Raw genomic sequence first — 15,339 nt, forward strand, 5'->3', positions numbered from 1 at the left:
GTAGACTTTATGTAAGAGGCATGATTTGCAGGAAAACAAGATACCGTTTTGAAGAATTCCCCTCTCATCCCAGCTTTCCATCTGCAGTTATAATCCTCTGATTGTGACCTCTGCATCAGTTGAGCAGAAGTTTGTGGCCTCAGGATGGGTTATAGTTTCTTGGGGGGGGGGTGAAATGAAGCCTCAAGCAATAAAAGTCACGTATTTCCAGAAAGAGAGGAAAGGGGGAAAAGGCACCCTCAGGACGCATCCCTCAGCGGTGTGCCAGCGCTTGACATTTATGGAGCATTTTAGCTCCACTCTTGGTTGCTTTGTTGCTTTGAGGACAAGATGCTGGATTGTAGCCATGGGGACACGGGCAGGCAAAAGGCTATGTGACTGAGGACAAGGATTTTTTTTTTTTTTTCTGTCCCTTGGACCTGTTTCCTGAGAGGCTGGGCTTGAGTCGAGTCTTCCAGAATTCAAAGTGTCTTTTCTTTAAGTGACGGTATCTTCAGTCAAGAGCCCGGGAGTCGACCACTGGTGCCGCTTCCTTGACCTCGGGCAGCCCAGGTGGTTTCCTGGAGCTGCCGCCCCCCTGGGCCACTGCGGCCGGCCGGGCTCGGGGTCCCGCTGAGCCTTCCCTCACCGTGGAAGCAAACAGGCTGGGCCGAAGAGCCTGGGAGAGCCTTCTCGGGATGCAAAAATACAACAGAGGGCGCGGAACCCACCAGCGCCGTGGCCTTGAATATCAACGTATGGGCTGGCTCCAGACCGCCAAGTTCGTTAAAAATGTCTCTGGCAGGGTGTCATTGGCCGACTTTAGGGGTTTCGGTTTGCTTTCTATTTGGAATCACCGCATCGCACAAGCCGTGTTTACTTGGAAGGGGAGGGGGCGGGAACCAAACCCACCGCTCCGCGCACACGCCTTTTTCTCACATTCCAGACTCGAGCTGATGTGTGTCAGCGCGACACGGGGCGGGGGGAGGGTTCTTTTCGGATGTTTCATTCGCCATCCGCACGTCACTCCCAAACTTTTCCTCCCTGCGCTCGGGGAGTCAGGTTGACGCGCCCTGGATGAGGGGCTCGAGGCGCGGGGCTGGGCGCGCTCCCGCGGAGCCGGAGCCGAAGAGGCTCCCGGGCTGGACTCGGGCTTCTCAGGTACAAGTTGGGTGCCAGGCGCGGCGGCGGGGGCGGCGACGAGCGGCGGGTGGGTGTCTGGCTCCGGGCTCCGGGCTTCGGCGCCCCTCCGCGTTCTGGCCGGGCAGCGCCGGGGGCGGCCCGGGCTGGGCGTAGGGAGTCCGGGCTGGCGGAGGCTGCGCGCAGCCTCACTCCCCGCGGCGCTCCCGGCGCGGCGGCGGCGACGACGGCCCAGGCAGACAATGAACTTGCGAGCGCGCGGAGCCGAGGCAAGTTTGGGCCCCGCGACCCTCGGCCCAGTCTCCCCGAGGCAACCGCGGCCCCCAGCGGAGGGCGTCCCCTCGCCGCCGGTTCTGGCCGCGCTCTGGGCGCCCCGCGCGCTGGGGACCCCGCGGGAAGGGTCGCACGCCCCCCTCCCCGGCTCGGGAAAATGCGGTCGGAGCTCGGGGACGGGGGAATCGGCGGCAGGGTGGTGGCGCTGCGGACAGCCGGAGGCCGGCGGGGGGCGCACGCCACAGGGCACGCACGGGCCGGCTGTCCAGGAGAACGACCCCAGGAGTCGGAATCGGGGCGGCGCGCTGCAGGCGGAGGACCGACGGACCGACAGATCCGTGCTTTCACCTTAAGAGCGCGCTTTGGGTGGGGATGGGGGTGGGGATGGGGGTGGGGGTGGGGATTCCCCAGCCATGCGCTCCGCTTCCCGGCGCACTTCTGGGAAGTTTCCAGGCGCGGCCCGGGGCAGGTAGGTGTGCATCTGCCACTCTCTCCGGGACTCCGGTTCAGAACCGCCTCCTCGCCCCGGCTCCAGTCCCGCGGCCGCACAGGGAGGGGAGGCCTGGGGGGTGGGGTGTCCCAGGCGCCGAAGCCTGTGGGACCGGGTTCCGGGAGGGGGACCGCGGGGGCGGGCCTGGGAGGAGACGAGGGCGCGGCGAGGCCCGGGGCGGCCTGAACTTTTGCCCCCCGCTCCCTCTTCCTGCCCCCTCCCAGCGCCCCGCCGCAGCTCAGGAGGCGGCGTGACTCCGGAGTAGCCGGCGCTTCCCGGCTGCGGTGGCGGCGGCGGCGGCGGCGTCCCCGGCCGGCCTGGGCGCGGCGAGCCGAGCGCTGCAGGTCTGAGCCGAGTGGCGCGGCGGGGCGGCCGGGCGGTGGGGCTGCGGGGTGACGAAGCTGTGGGGAGCCGGGGTGGCAACGGCCCCTGCGCGGGGGCGACGCTGCCGATCGTGATGGGGCGCGAGTCTTTTGGGTTGTGTGTGCGGGTGGAGAGGACTCGGCGGCCGTGGGCGGATGGCGGGCGGCTCGTGGCGCAGTTGGCCCCCTTGGAGCCCCCTAGGGTCTTGGGATGGAGGCGCCCGGGAGAAGGGAACCTCGCCTTTGGGGGAATGAATGAAGAGCTATGGAAGCGCCTTCCGACTCCTCCGGGCGAACGGATTGGCCGGCGCGCGCGCTTGTGTGTGCGTGTGTGTTTAGGATTCGGAGCCGCCAGGGTCCAGGGCGCGGCTGCTTGACCGCCCCGTCGCGGTCCTGGTGCCCACGCTGCCCGTCCGCCCTGCGCCCGGGGTCGGCCCGCGGGGCTGGCGCGGCGGGTGTGGACTGAAGGCTGGGGCTCGGGTGCCGGCTGTAGGCAGCTGGGCGTCCGCGCCTCGAGCAGGGAGGTTCGCGAAGGAGGCGGCAAAGGCTGGGGCTGAGACTCGCTCCTCCGGCCCCCATATTCCGGTTCCCCGAGGCCCTTCGCTGCATTCACGTTGGGTGAGTTGATGGCACGGAGTTTTGGGGAATGAAGTTGTATGTCCAGGAAGCCGCAGGACGCCCCGGGAAGGGATGTGGCGCGCTGTTCTGTGAGGCTGAGCCGAGGGGTTCGCAGGGCCCCAGCTCCTTTTTATCAGCTGCGGTTCCTAAGAGGGCAGCCAGCCGGTGTTGGAGCAGAAAGCAGCCCGGGGGCACGTGCACCCGCTGAGGCGCCCAGGTGGAAACTGAGGCCTGGAGATTTGCCCCAAGTTCCTCTAGAACCTCGCACACCATTTTCCATGCCCAGCTTTCCTACTCCCGCCCCCCTCCCAAATGGTGCAAAATCAGGAACCCTCCCTTCCAGAACGTGGCACTTATTAATTTTACCAGCTGTATGTTGAATCAGGCTGTCTTGAGGTGCAAATCATATATGACTTTGTTTAAAATAGCATGGGAATAAAAATGCCTTTTTATTAGGTAGTTTTTAATCAAGTACGTTTTTCTCTCTCATACTCCTGAAAGATTGGCAGGAAAATGTTTTCCTTGCCTCCTGCTGCATGGGGAAACTGAGCCAGCAAGGTGAAGCAGCTTGCCGTGGTCTCTCTCTCTCAGTGCATAGGTGCGTAGTTGAGCCAGAAGTGGAGCTGCAGGGCTCTTCTTCCCTCCCAGGTGCAGCTCCCTGGGAGAACCATTTCTAGGGCCCTCTGAAGGAAATTCAATAATGTTCTTATGTTTTTTCTCTCTGGGTATTGCATGACTGCAGTGAGCAGGGTTAATTCATCCAGGATATTGTGTGTGGGAGGTGGAGAGGCAGGTTTGTCCATAGTGGATCCCACGTGAGCCTTGCTTTTCTTTGACGGTTAGATGGCCAGGCATCCCGGCACTGTCACTGTGGCTGCCGTGAGGGCTCTGTGTCTGCACCTTTCTTCTCCTCTGTTGTTGCTGCCCCTGGCCAGAAGAGGTGAGGAATTTGATTTTCCGCTGGCCTGAAGGAGAGAAGATTAATCCCTGCATCTGGAAGAGGCTATGTTTACAGGAAAGTTTGGGAGAGGTTGGGAAGTGGACTCTGCTTATTTGGTGTCTGGAGAAAGAGCAGAAAAGAAACTCCAAGTCAACCAGCTGGGCCACGGGAGCCCCAGGCTCTTGGAACCTGCACTAGCAGAAGCTTTACGTTAGGGCTGGGTTGTGATTAGACTGTGGCTGTCCAAGGCCACCTAGGGCTTGGCTGGAGGTGGCCGGCTAGCATCCGCCTAGCATCTGCCGATGGCATGGCTAGCATCCGCATCCGGGCTAGCTCCAGGGGATGGGGAGAGGGGAGACACTCTGGGGCTGCCCTGGGCAGGTGAGCACATGCCCTACCTAAAGAGGGCAGCTTCGACTCAGCTCCCGCCAGTTGGGGGAAAAAAAAATCAACTTGGCAAGTCTTGTTACTTTTCAAGAGAATTCTCGAGCCTGGACATTTAAGTGTGGGCTCCAGTTCTACAAGTAGGGGGTGGGGTGAGTGCTCTGCCAGGAGGTCTGAAGCTTGACATCTGGCCCTGTGTCTGTGTACTGGGGAGGGCATCCCACTGTCAGAGACATGTGACACCTGACAGGGCATGGGGATCGCATCTCCCCGAGGCCGAGGGACTGAGAATTGACGGGTGCCCAATATGCCTGTGGCCATGTGCCCGGCTCCTTCATGTGCTGTGTGTCATGCATCCATTCAATAGCTATTTGATGAATTCTTTTTTTTTTTTGAATTTTATTTATTTATTTATTTGTACAGCAGGTTCTTATTAGTTGTCTATTTTATACATATTAGTGTATATATGTCAATCGCAATCTCCCAGTTCATCACACCACCACCACCCCCCTTCCCCCCTTGGTGTGCATACATTTGTTCTCTACATCTGTGTCTCTATTTCTGCCTTGCAAAGCGATGAATTCTTGTCATGTGGAAAGAGACACCCTGCCTAAAACTTTTCATATAATTTCATTATCAAATAGTATACCATGATAAGACAGAGTCCCAGCCCTCGTAGGAAGGGAGCAGGCAAAAATGCCTGTACCTGATGGACAGATGAAAAGCGAGCTGCGTTCAAAGGTGGGCAGGACAGTAAGGCAAGGAAAGTGAGAGGTGGGTTGTGGAGGAGGGGTCTCCTTTTACTGATGTGGAAATTGAGGCTCGGAGCAGTGGGTCTGAAGTCACACAGCCCAGAAGTGGAAAGTCAGCCCAGGTCTCTGATTCTCCAGCTCCTGGGCCGGCTCTTTCATCCCACCCTGCTGGGCTGGAGCCTCTTGGAAACTTCTAGATGAATGGACATTCGCTGTGGTGGGGAGCTCTTGCTTCCTGTCCCTGTATTCAGACCCTGTCCTGGTCCCCAGGTCTCAGCAGGCCCTGGATTGCCAGGTGTCATTTGGGACGCATTTGTATGAGAGAGGAGTTTCCTTAAATTCTAAAAACAGAAACTATTTGGAAACGTAGCTGGCCTGGGAGTGTCACTGTGTGAGCCCTCTGTCACTGGGCATCTCTTTAGCAGCACGTGATTTAGAAGCGACACTTTCAGCCACTGGTGAGAACGGTACATCCACCTGAAAGTCAGGATGCTCAGGTGATGTTGACTGAGTTCCGCCGTAACTGTGTTGCTTTGCTGTGAATCCAGAGCCTGTCTTCTCACTTAGCTAACAACGTACTGGGAGACTGTTTTGACTTGCGCAGGGTCTTTCGTTATTGTTCTCAAGTGCTGGGGTCTGATTTCCTTCCTGAGGCGCTCATCCTTTAAAATGAAGCACTGGGACGAGATGATCTATGTGTAGACCCGTGTCTTCACAGCATGAAATGAAGCATAGAGGTGGAAGTTTTCTACTGAGTATCCAGTCTCCATATCTAGGAAGAAAAGTAAAGGTTTTCTGTGGATTTGGGCCAAAACAGAATATATATATTTTTTAAGTACGGGGGTTGGGGAGGAAGACATTTGGTCATAACAGCTGTCATTTGCCGGGCCCCTACTGATTCCCAGCTGGCCCTGTGCCAGCCAGGTCAGACAGGTGTCCCCCTTTGTCTCAATCAGAGGGCAGGGAGACTGCTGGAGATCACAGGGAAGAAGCTTTTAGCCATCCGGATGTGCAGGAGCTAGGAGCACAGAATGGCAGTGGAGGAAGGAGGGAAATGGGGCTGGAGGTGGAGAAAAACAATCGTGGCTCTAGAAGGGGAAGGCGGGTGTGAATCAGCAAGTGGTAAGGGGCGGGGAGGTGGCAGAAGAAAGCAGGTTCTCAGTCTCTGCTGATTTCGAAAAGGATGTACTGGAAACGCGAGCAGCCTCTTTCATCAGCAGCAGCTACATGCAGCATTTACGCCTTCTTCCAGGTGCAGGCCCAGGGCCAGGTGCGTGGGAGCTGAGAGGCAGCACTCAGAGTAGTGGGCGAGGCAGAACTTGCGCAAGTCAGAGTTACACAGTGCTGCCCAGAGTGCGGCAGGAGCCTGGGTTAGCGACTCTGACATTGGAGTGGTCTGGGGCGACTTCACCCCTGGCCTGAGGGCTGGGGTCCTATACATGACAATACCTGCCAGACACTTGCAGTGGTGCCTGACATACAGTAAGTGCTTAAGAAACATCGGCTTTTGTGGTGTTCTTTAGCTCTAGAGCTCATAACCAGGGACGGGGGACGTCTCTGATCTCTCTGAAATTGCACGTACAGATTTTTATGTAGATGTGTATATTTCTTGGTGTGTGTGTGGGGTGGAATTCTAGCATATTCTACCTCAGAGGGCTTCTCTGACACCCCGTAAGGCCAGGAGCCCCAGGACACATTGGATTCTAGTCAGGCTGGTTGCTTCACCTCTCTGGGCTACTTCTTCATCTGTGCAAAGAGGGGGCTGGATCCACAGTTGCCCTCTGGGATGCTTCCAGCGGAACGCTGTGGACAGGCTGTAGGTCCGTTTGGCTGTGCTCCTATGAGATGCGCTTAAGCCCAGGGCACACCAGGAAGTGTGCTGGGGTGGCTGGCTTTTGAATGTTACATCTTGAGCACCACTGCAAGCTTCAAAGAGTCCTGAGCAGGTGTGGGGGGGGGGGGCCTTTTTGCCGGGGCAGGCTCTCCCTGACACCTATGCTACATTTCTAGAGTTTGTCCTGGTCCAGGCCTTTCAGGTCTCTGAAGAAAGTGAGGCTGGCAGATCCTCAAAAGCAGAGAGTATCATTATAATGGAAACCTGGACACTTTCCAGAATTGTGTTTGTGATAAAAATATTGAAACAGGCAGCCTAGTTACCCAGGTGCCTGCAAAATACCCCAACATGGGCAAATAATTGGATTACAGGGCAGGCGCAATTGTTTTTTCCAGTGATATTCGGGAACCTGGTGGTTTCACGTCTTCTCTTGAAATGGGGTATGTGTTTGCTGGCCCTTTTTGCTCCCTGTGGTCGAAAACGTAGTGGAGTTGCCTCTGAGGGGGAAAGGGCCTGAGAGTTGGCAATTCTATCCCTCTCGGGGCAGCCCTGGATCTTGGGGGAAGTTCTGTCCCGCTGTGCTGTGCCCTTGTAGGGTGCTGCCCCAAGGGCCGGGGCCCGTGGCACATTTGCTGTGATGTTAGAAGGTGCATTTCAGAGTCTGAGAGGTCTGTGAAGGCGTGTTATTTTCTCACCCCTTGTTGAAAGGGGTCTGGGCAGCTCTGTCTGCCCTTCGTGACACACGTTAACTGACTCGGGCTGGATGAAGTAAGTTCGGCCAGCACCTTCATTTTCCAATCAACCAAATGTTTGGTGCCCATCATGCGGATGTTCTTTTAGCCTGGGTGTTGAATCCTGTATAGACCCTTGGAGGTGGTGGGGTGAGCCTGGGCACCACGTTGACCTGCGTTTGATCATGACCCTGGGCAAGTGGTTTAATCTCCTTGTGCCTCGGTTTGCTCATTTGTAAAGTGGGGTTAATAATCTCTACCTTGTCCTTGTAGTGTAGTTTGAGTACCAGTAGTACAAGTTAGGGTTCAAGGGAGCTCCCCAAACTGAACCCCTCTTTCCTGGCCAAGTTCTGAACCTACTGAGAGAGAGGGGAGGAGAAAGAGGGGTGGAGGTAAAAATGCAATGTTTGTTCCCGACTGAAGTAGACATAGTAGAATGTGATCGAACCGGTGGGCACGTGGGCATCGCAATCCTCAAGTGAGAAGTGGGCAGTTAGGCCGGCTGACCTCCCCTGAGTCACAGGTTGAGTGGGAAAGCGGCAGCCTCTCCCTGGGGCGGCCCCCTTCCTCCACAGGGCAGCCAGCAGGGGGCAGTGCCTACTCTGTGTGGGAAGAGGCAAGGCCAGGCTACCTATGTCTAGGTCCTCCTTGCACACTCCTGGGATGGGGGTGGATGGACACCACCAGGTGTAGACACAAGTGGTGGTACACAGGTGGCGCTCTCTCCACGAGGAAGGAAACATCAGGAGTGGGCAAGAAGATACCCCCCCCCCACCCCCCGATCCCCCACCCCACCTCTACACACAGCAAATAATAAGTACTTAGCCCAGGGCCTGACCCACGGGGGCGGGGGGGGCGGGCAGGGGTTTGGGGCTGGCACGTGGCACCTATTGGGCATAAGTTGATAAGGGCAGCATTAGATATGCAGTTGATAAGGATATTGAGGGGGACATTGAGATTAGGAAGTGAGCCTGTTAACCAGGCCTTGTTATCTGCAGAGCATGGCAGTGATTAGCCAGATTGAGATAATGGTTAGCCTTTGTAACACACATGTAATTTACAAGGGGGGGGGTGTGTGCCCACGGAGCCAGGGGCTGACTGACAGCCTGGTAGCCTGAGTGGGAGAGCCTTTTCTGCCTCCTCTTGGTTCTCCCTCCTGGTTCATCCCAGAGGGGAACTGTGGATCCAGCCCCCTCTTTGCATGGCCTGAACCTTCATCAGCCCCCTGCCCCCCCTCCCATCACCACCTTCGGGAAGCTTTGCCAGTAATTCTTACCATCTCTCCATATCCTCCCATCCAGGTGTTACCATCCTCCTCTGAGCGTCTGCAATTCTACGCTATTGAACTCAACCTACTTTATACCACGTTCTTTCTAGTTTTCCTGGGTGTGGTCCACTCACCCAGGCCCAGCAAGCCTCTCAAGGGTGAGGAGGCTGTCTGGGGGCCCACTCAGTCACGAGAGACTGTCATTTGTTGAATTAATGCATCAAAAGCCAGCTAGTCCTGGAGAAAGGGCTGTGATGGATTTCATGTGGGCCTCTGGGTGTGCAGCCAGAAGACAGAAAAGTATCCCCAATTTGGCAGCATGGTGCAGGAGAGTTAATGCTTGTCACTAAATTTCTGAAGGAGTCAAGAGCCTAATGTAATAACCTTGGATTTCCTGACACTAGATTCTTGGGCTATTAAAGGTAGTGACCACAGTTTTTTTTGTGTCTTGAGAGTCTTGGGGATAAACGTTATGGAATTTTGGTTGGTATTTCAGGAATAGAAGCAGGAGCCATTTACTCAGGAAAGAAATGTGGCGGCCGTTAGTGTTTCTTATGGCCAGTATAAATAGCTTGTCTTTAAGTTCCATGCTCCTTTGTTTGGAATGTAAATATTTGCATTAAAAATATAAAGTATGTCCTGGCACGTATTTATAGGGACCATAATTTCCAAACCAAAAATCAGAGTATTGGTCTACAGAGGATTACTGCCTCCGATTCATGAACCTGTTTATATAAAGTCTTCCAAATGTACACACACAGAACCGTATTTGCTTTGTGCACGTAAGGGATCTCCAGGATTACAAGAAAGCAGAGTTGCCCCGGGGAATTGGGTCAAGTAGTTGGGTTTCCCGGCAGACACTTATGATCACGCTGTCTATTAAGTTGCAACCACCCCGGGCAGGGCGAAGTTTTGGCCCAGGTCCCGTGGGACCGGCCGGCTTCTCTGTCCTCAGTTTCCTAGACATCCAGGTGGGAGTTGGCCGCAGCTGGCTCATCTCTGGGTCATGTAACCAGACACCTGATTTCAGAATTGCTGTTGCTGTAGGAAGATGTGAGAAGAATGCGGGGATTGGTGTTCTTTCCGCCATCTCGTTTCTGGTTCAAGGATGAAGTCTGAGGGCCCCTGGAGGATGTCATCCTCCATCAGATTCTTGGGGCAGTTTAGCTTTTTAATTTTCCATGAAGAAAAGTGCAGATTTGTCAGACATTTGCTGGAGGCAGGATATCACCACTTATTTGGTCTCTGCCCTCTTCTTTGCAATGAGAGATTGGGGGCTGCAGTCGGGCTGGGCCAGGGCCTCTGCTCCTGGCACTGTGTGTGTGTGTGTGTGTGTGTGTGTGTGTGTGTGTGTTGGGTGGGTTTATTCTCCAAACTCTCTGTTGGCAGCCCTCGATGGAAAGTCTCTCTCCAGATTCTCAATAGAGTGGGGGATGTCTGGTCTGTTGGAGAGGGCCAACATAGTCCATAAGCCAGCCCTGAATCCAGGCTCGTCCCCCGCCTGGAAACCTCCCTATCATCACAGGGTGAAGGACAAATGAGTGGGGACCCAGGGGGGTCTTGGCAGGGCCGGGGCCCCCAGCTCTGGCCTCTGTTTGGCTGCTACCAGGACCTCCTTTGTATGGCATCCCAGCCAGCCCACGGCCCTTCTCTCTGGTGGGACCAACACCTCCTCTCCCACTGGGCACTGTTGCCTTAGGACTGGGACTCAGTTTTGAGGTAGCAGGACTCCTTCCCTGTCTTGCAAAGGGCATGGTGTCCTGGCTATAGGAGTTTCAAGCATCTTTCTGCTTGGGGTCCCAGGATGCTGAGCCCCACCCAGGGGAGGAAGTAAAACAGGGTGGTGGTCTGAGGGGAGGGGCGTGGAGAGCTGAGTTGTAGGCCCACGCTGCCTGTGTACCATCCAGCATTAAGCACTAAACTTCCCCTGTTTGCCTCTTACTTTGACCCATCAGTATTTCTTGTCTGAAAGAAACACCGTGTGGGCTTAGAAATGGTGAGTCCTTAGGGAGGACCATCTTCCTGTGTACCTGGGTGTTCTTGAACCGTGGGAAGCTCACGATTGCCTTTTCTTTGGTCATCTGTAGCCTGACCTTCAGTGATGGGACCTTCCCTTATTCTGTCACAACTCTCTATAAAGATAATAGTTCCAGGAAGGCCCCATCCAACGCCACTTCAGGCTAGTAATCCAAGTGCACTATATTGAAAGTCAGAGGAAATAGCTGCTTTTAGGACATGTTGAACTTGGCTAAGAAAGTTATCAGCAGCACTAAATGAGAGGATGAAAGAAGGCTCCGATTAATGAAAGTGGGATCAGCCTGATATCTGTGTTGCCCTAACTTTGAAAAGCTATTTATACCTGCTCTGTAGCAGTTTCTGTGAGAAATTAGATATGGAAAGATGTACAAAAGGGAAGAGTGAGCTTAACAAATGTGGCCTCTTTATTGGAAATAGCTTCCAGGAAAAAAAAAAATCTTTTGCCCATGGGTCGACAGCTGAAAATCCACGGATCTTTTGCATTGTTCACAGTTTGGCTCAGAGAATAAAAATGATGTATTGGAAAGTAGATGAAACCTCAGTTGCCATTTAGATGGTAGAAAATAAATTTGCTTTTGGCTGTTAAAACTGAAACAAATCAATAGAAAAATGCAGGCCTGCCCACTTTTAAGTCAGCAGTTTCTTTTTTTCTGTGTGTGTGTGTGGGTTTATGTACCTTTGGATCAGTTATGAAGGTACAGGATTGTTTAGGGAGACGTGTGTGTGTGTGTGTGTGTGTGTGTGTGTGTGTGTGTGTGTGTGTATTTATGTGTATATATATTTTATGAAGTTCTCATCTGATTTTTTTAATTTGAATTTTATTTCTTTTATTTTTTTATACAGCAGATTCTTATTAGTTATCTATTTTATACATATTAGTGTATATATGTCAATCCCAATCTCCCAAATCATGCAACAGACTTTTTTGCCCATTCAACCTGTCCTTTTTATAAAACAGCTTTAACGAGATGTAATTCACACAACATAAAATTCACCCATTTAAAGTATACAATTCTGTAGTTTTTAGTATGTTCACAGACATGTGCAACCAGCACCACATGTAATTTTAGAACACTTCATTGTATCAGAAAGAAACCATGTACCTATTAGCTTTCAGCCCTCTATCTCTCCATTCACCCCCCACCCTCCAGCCTTAAGCAACCAGGAATCTATTTTCTACCTCTATTGATTTCTCTATTCTGGACTTCAGATGAATGAAATCATATAATATGTTTTTTGTGTGGGTCTGGTTTCTTTCACTTAACATAATGTTTTATGGTTCATCCATATGGTAGCTTACATCAGTACTTCATTCCTTTTTATGGCCAAATAATATTCCATTGTATGAATAGACCACATTTTATTTATCCATTCATCTGTTGATAGACATTTGGGTGTTCTCCACCTGTTGGCCCTTATGAATAGTGCTGCTATAAACGTTCATTTATGAGTTTTTGTGTGGACACGTTTCCATTTCTAGAATTAAAATTTATGAGATATTTTTACTTGCTTTTAATAATAAGATTCATTTACTTTTTTATGTGCTTTTTCCCTGGCCCTAGAGAAGGCTTGATTCTCAGATGAGGTTCTGATCCCCACCTGAATTGTCTGAATTCTAGAGCTTGGAAAGGGCTTCAGGGAAACATAGTGCAGCCCCATTTTGTAGATGGGGAAACCGAAGCCCAGAGAGGCCACACAGAGTCAGGACTGAATCGGGGTTTTCAGAGTCAGTCCAGTTACCCTGAACGTTTTCCCTGAGCGCTTAGTCAAACCGCAGGTCACCCTCTTGATTGGCTGGCGACAGTAAACACAGGCTGGTCGGGTGGACAGACGGTGCCCGCCTGGCCCAAGCCCACCGTTCTAATCCCCTTTGATCGGCAAAGGCCCCAGAGCAACCCATCCTCCACCAGCTGCCAAGGGAGAAGTGCAGCTCGTGGCTCATGGCGCCAGTGCCTTCTGAGTCCGTCCCCTGCAGCCATGGGAGGCCAGCGCTTATCCGGAGAGTAATTAAATTAGGAACCAATTCAGAGAATGAAATTTTATCTGATCTGGCCGAGCCCATAAACAAGGGGCTGTGACTGTGACTCCAGGGTACATTATGAAGTTGTTTTTTAAAGAGTTAGGCTGGGCCACAGCCAGGAAGGAAATGTGCGGGACCTGCGGGCAGCTCTCCCGGGTGGGTGTGTTGCAAGGGCTGGGGGTGCGTCCCGGGGTGTTGAGCTGAATCCCCAGACTAGCTTTTGTTTTTTTGTTCTTTCCTTTTTTTTTTTCTAGTTTTACTGAGATATAATTGACATATAACATTGTATTACTTTAAGGTGTACAACATCATGATTTGATATATGTTTATGTTGCAAAATGATCACCACAATAGGTTTAGCTGCCATCCATCACCTCACGTAGTTGCAATTTTTTTTCTTGTGATGAGAACTTTTAAGATTTACTCTCAGCAACTTTCAAAAACACAATACAGTATTGTTAACTATAGTCACCATGCTGCACATTCAATTCCCCAGGACTTATTTATCTTATAACTGGGAGTTTGTACCTTTTGACCACCTTCACTCATTTCCCCTCCCCTCAGGCTTCCCTGCCCCCCAACAATCACCAGTCTGTTGTCTGAACCTTATCATTCAGCCTCGCTCTAGCTCGTCTCTTTTTTTTTTTTTTTGAATTTTATATTATTTATTTTTTTATACAGCAGGTCCTTATTAGTCATCAATTTTATACACATCAGTGTATACATGTCAATCCCAATTGCCCAATTCATCACACTCCGCCCACCACCCCCACCCCCACCCCCCAGACTAGCTTTTGTTTTGTGACTGGAATGTTCTCAATGCTTAGGAAAGTTTACCTGCTAAGCTCCTCCTGGATACATTTCACGCTGTTATCATTGACCTCTACAACTGTAATCAGAAGGAAACTTTGCAGGAGGCTCGTTGACTCTAAATCCAGGGTGCCACATCAGAACTCCTATGGGGCGTTTTGAAAGAAATATGCATACTCCAGTCCTACATGAGTTCTTCAGGGGTTGGCCCAGGGCATCTGTGTGTGTGTGCTCATGTGTGGTCACATGTACTCATGTTCGTACGTGGGCGCGTGTGTTAAGCTCTTTGGTTAAGATGGAATGTAGCAGTGATTGTAATTGTTCTCCTGAGGAGGATTTCCAGTCCTTCCATGGCAAAGATGGGGGACAGATAATCAGAAATCTCAGGAGTGATCCTCTTCTGTCCTCAGCCTGTCCTCGACTGTGACTGTCTTTGGGTTTCTTGATCAGATTCCCTGGATGTAACTAACATCCATGTTCCATCACTGCAGCATCTGTGGGTTTTAGCTCTGGTTTCCTTCTCTGCATGAATGGCCCAGCCGGAGACCCAGGAGTCTCCTTGGCCCTTATTAGCTGGTCAGTGCAGGAATTACCTCCTTTCGCTCTCTGCCACTAGAAGGTTATTTGTCCCTGTAGGATAGGAGGTGTGTCTCACTCAAGGTTATATCCCCAGGACCCAACCCATGGGAAAGAATGATTGGATGGATGGACAAATGGATGAAAGGAGGAAAGGCAAGAATACATTGATTGATTGAAAACCTCGACCCACAGTGCGGAAACGGCAAGGGTCTTACCGGTCGTCTGGGTTGTTTTCCTGTCCTGCTCACCCCGCTTTTCCAGCTGGAGAAACCGAGACCTGCGGGGGTGAAATGACTTGCCCCTGATCCTTCAACTTCGTTAACGAACACCATTTGAGAGCCTGACCCTTCATCTTCAACTCTTCTGACTCAGGCTCTGCACCCCCTTTAAGAGCCATCCTCCAGTGATTGAGGACCTACTGTGTGCCCAGTGCTGTCCTAAGAGCTGGGAATCCAGCAGTAATTAGACGGACAGGGTCCCTGCACTCACAGAGTGTATATTCTCATGGATGAGTTCACGAATATCAGAGAACAGACAATAATAAGTGCTATGGGATGGGAAGTGACTGTCTGGGTGATCGGAGAAGGCCTTTCCAAAAAGGTGACATCTAAGCTGATTCTTGAATGACAAGAAGGCACCACTTTCTGGAGCTCGGGAAGAGCATCCCAGGCAGAGGGAACAGCCAATGCCAAGATCCTAGGAGGGGATCAGTTGATGGGATGGGATCAGGTAGGCTTGGGAGAGCTGGTCAGAGGACTTGGTTTAGAGCACCCTTGGGTTGATGCCCGTTGTTTTCTGTTCTACATCCCCCGAATTTTCCTTTATAGCTTCGCTTTCTCACTGTCTCATCTCTGGGTGAAGAACCCTTGTCCCATGCTGGCTGGCCCACAGCTGCTGCAGTTTCAAAAAGCAGGGCTAGTGAGAAGCAAAGAAAACCCCCATCCTCCTTGTCCTCTCACTTAGGGTTTGAGAGCAGAAGTTATTTTTATGTAAGCACATGCTTGACGGGGGAAGTCTTGGGTGGGCAGCTGAAACCACACTCATAAAAACAAGACTGAAATAGTCTGTGAAGTCCCAAAGGTGAGCATGTGGCTGTTCACTTGAATTCGGTGACAGCTCCAGG

General features: G+C 52.3%; 1 protein-coding gene across 2 annotated transcripts in view; it reads left to right on the forward strand.

The window, feature by feature from the left end:
• Positions 1 to 1,006: 1,006 nt before the first annotated feature.
• The window catches only part of CHST15 (carbohydrate sulfotransferase 15), an 81,945-nt gene continuing 67,612 nt past the window's right edge, over positions 1,007 to 15,339 (forward strand). Inside the window, exon 1 of one of the 2 annotated variants that reach the window (XM_061185657.1) lies at positions 1,007 to 1,140. The gene's annotated coding sequence lies outside the window, so the exon portion shown is untranslated. Of the gene's footprint in view, positions 1,141 to 2,153; positions 2,227 to 15,339 lie in introns of those variants that run through there. The other variant, XM_061185736.1, reaches the window with a different exon arrangement.

This window comes from Eubalaena glacialis, chromosome 1 (genome assembly GCF_028564815.1).
Source record: "Eubalaena glacialis isolate mEubGla1 chromosome 1, mEubGla1.1.hap2.+ XY, whole genome shotgun sequence".
Classification (NCBI taxonomy): Eukaryota; Metazoa; Chordata; class Mammalia; order Artiodactyla; family Balaenidae; genus Eubalaena; species Eubalaena glacialis.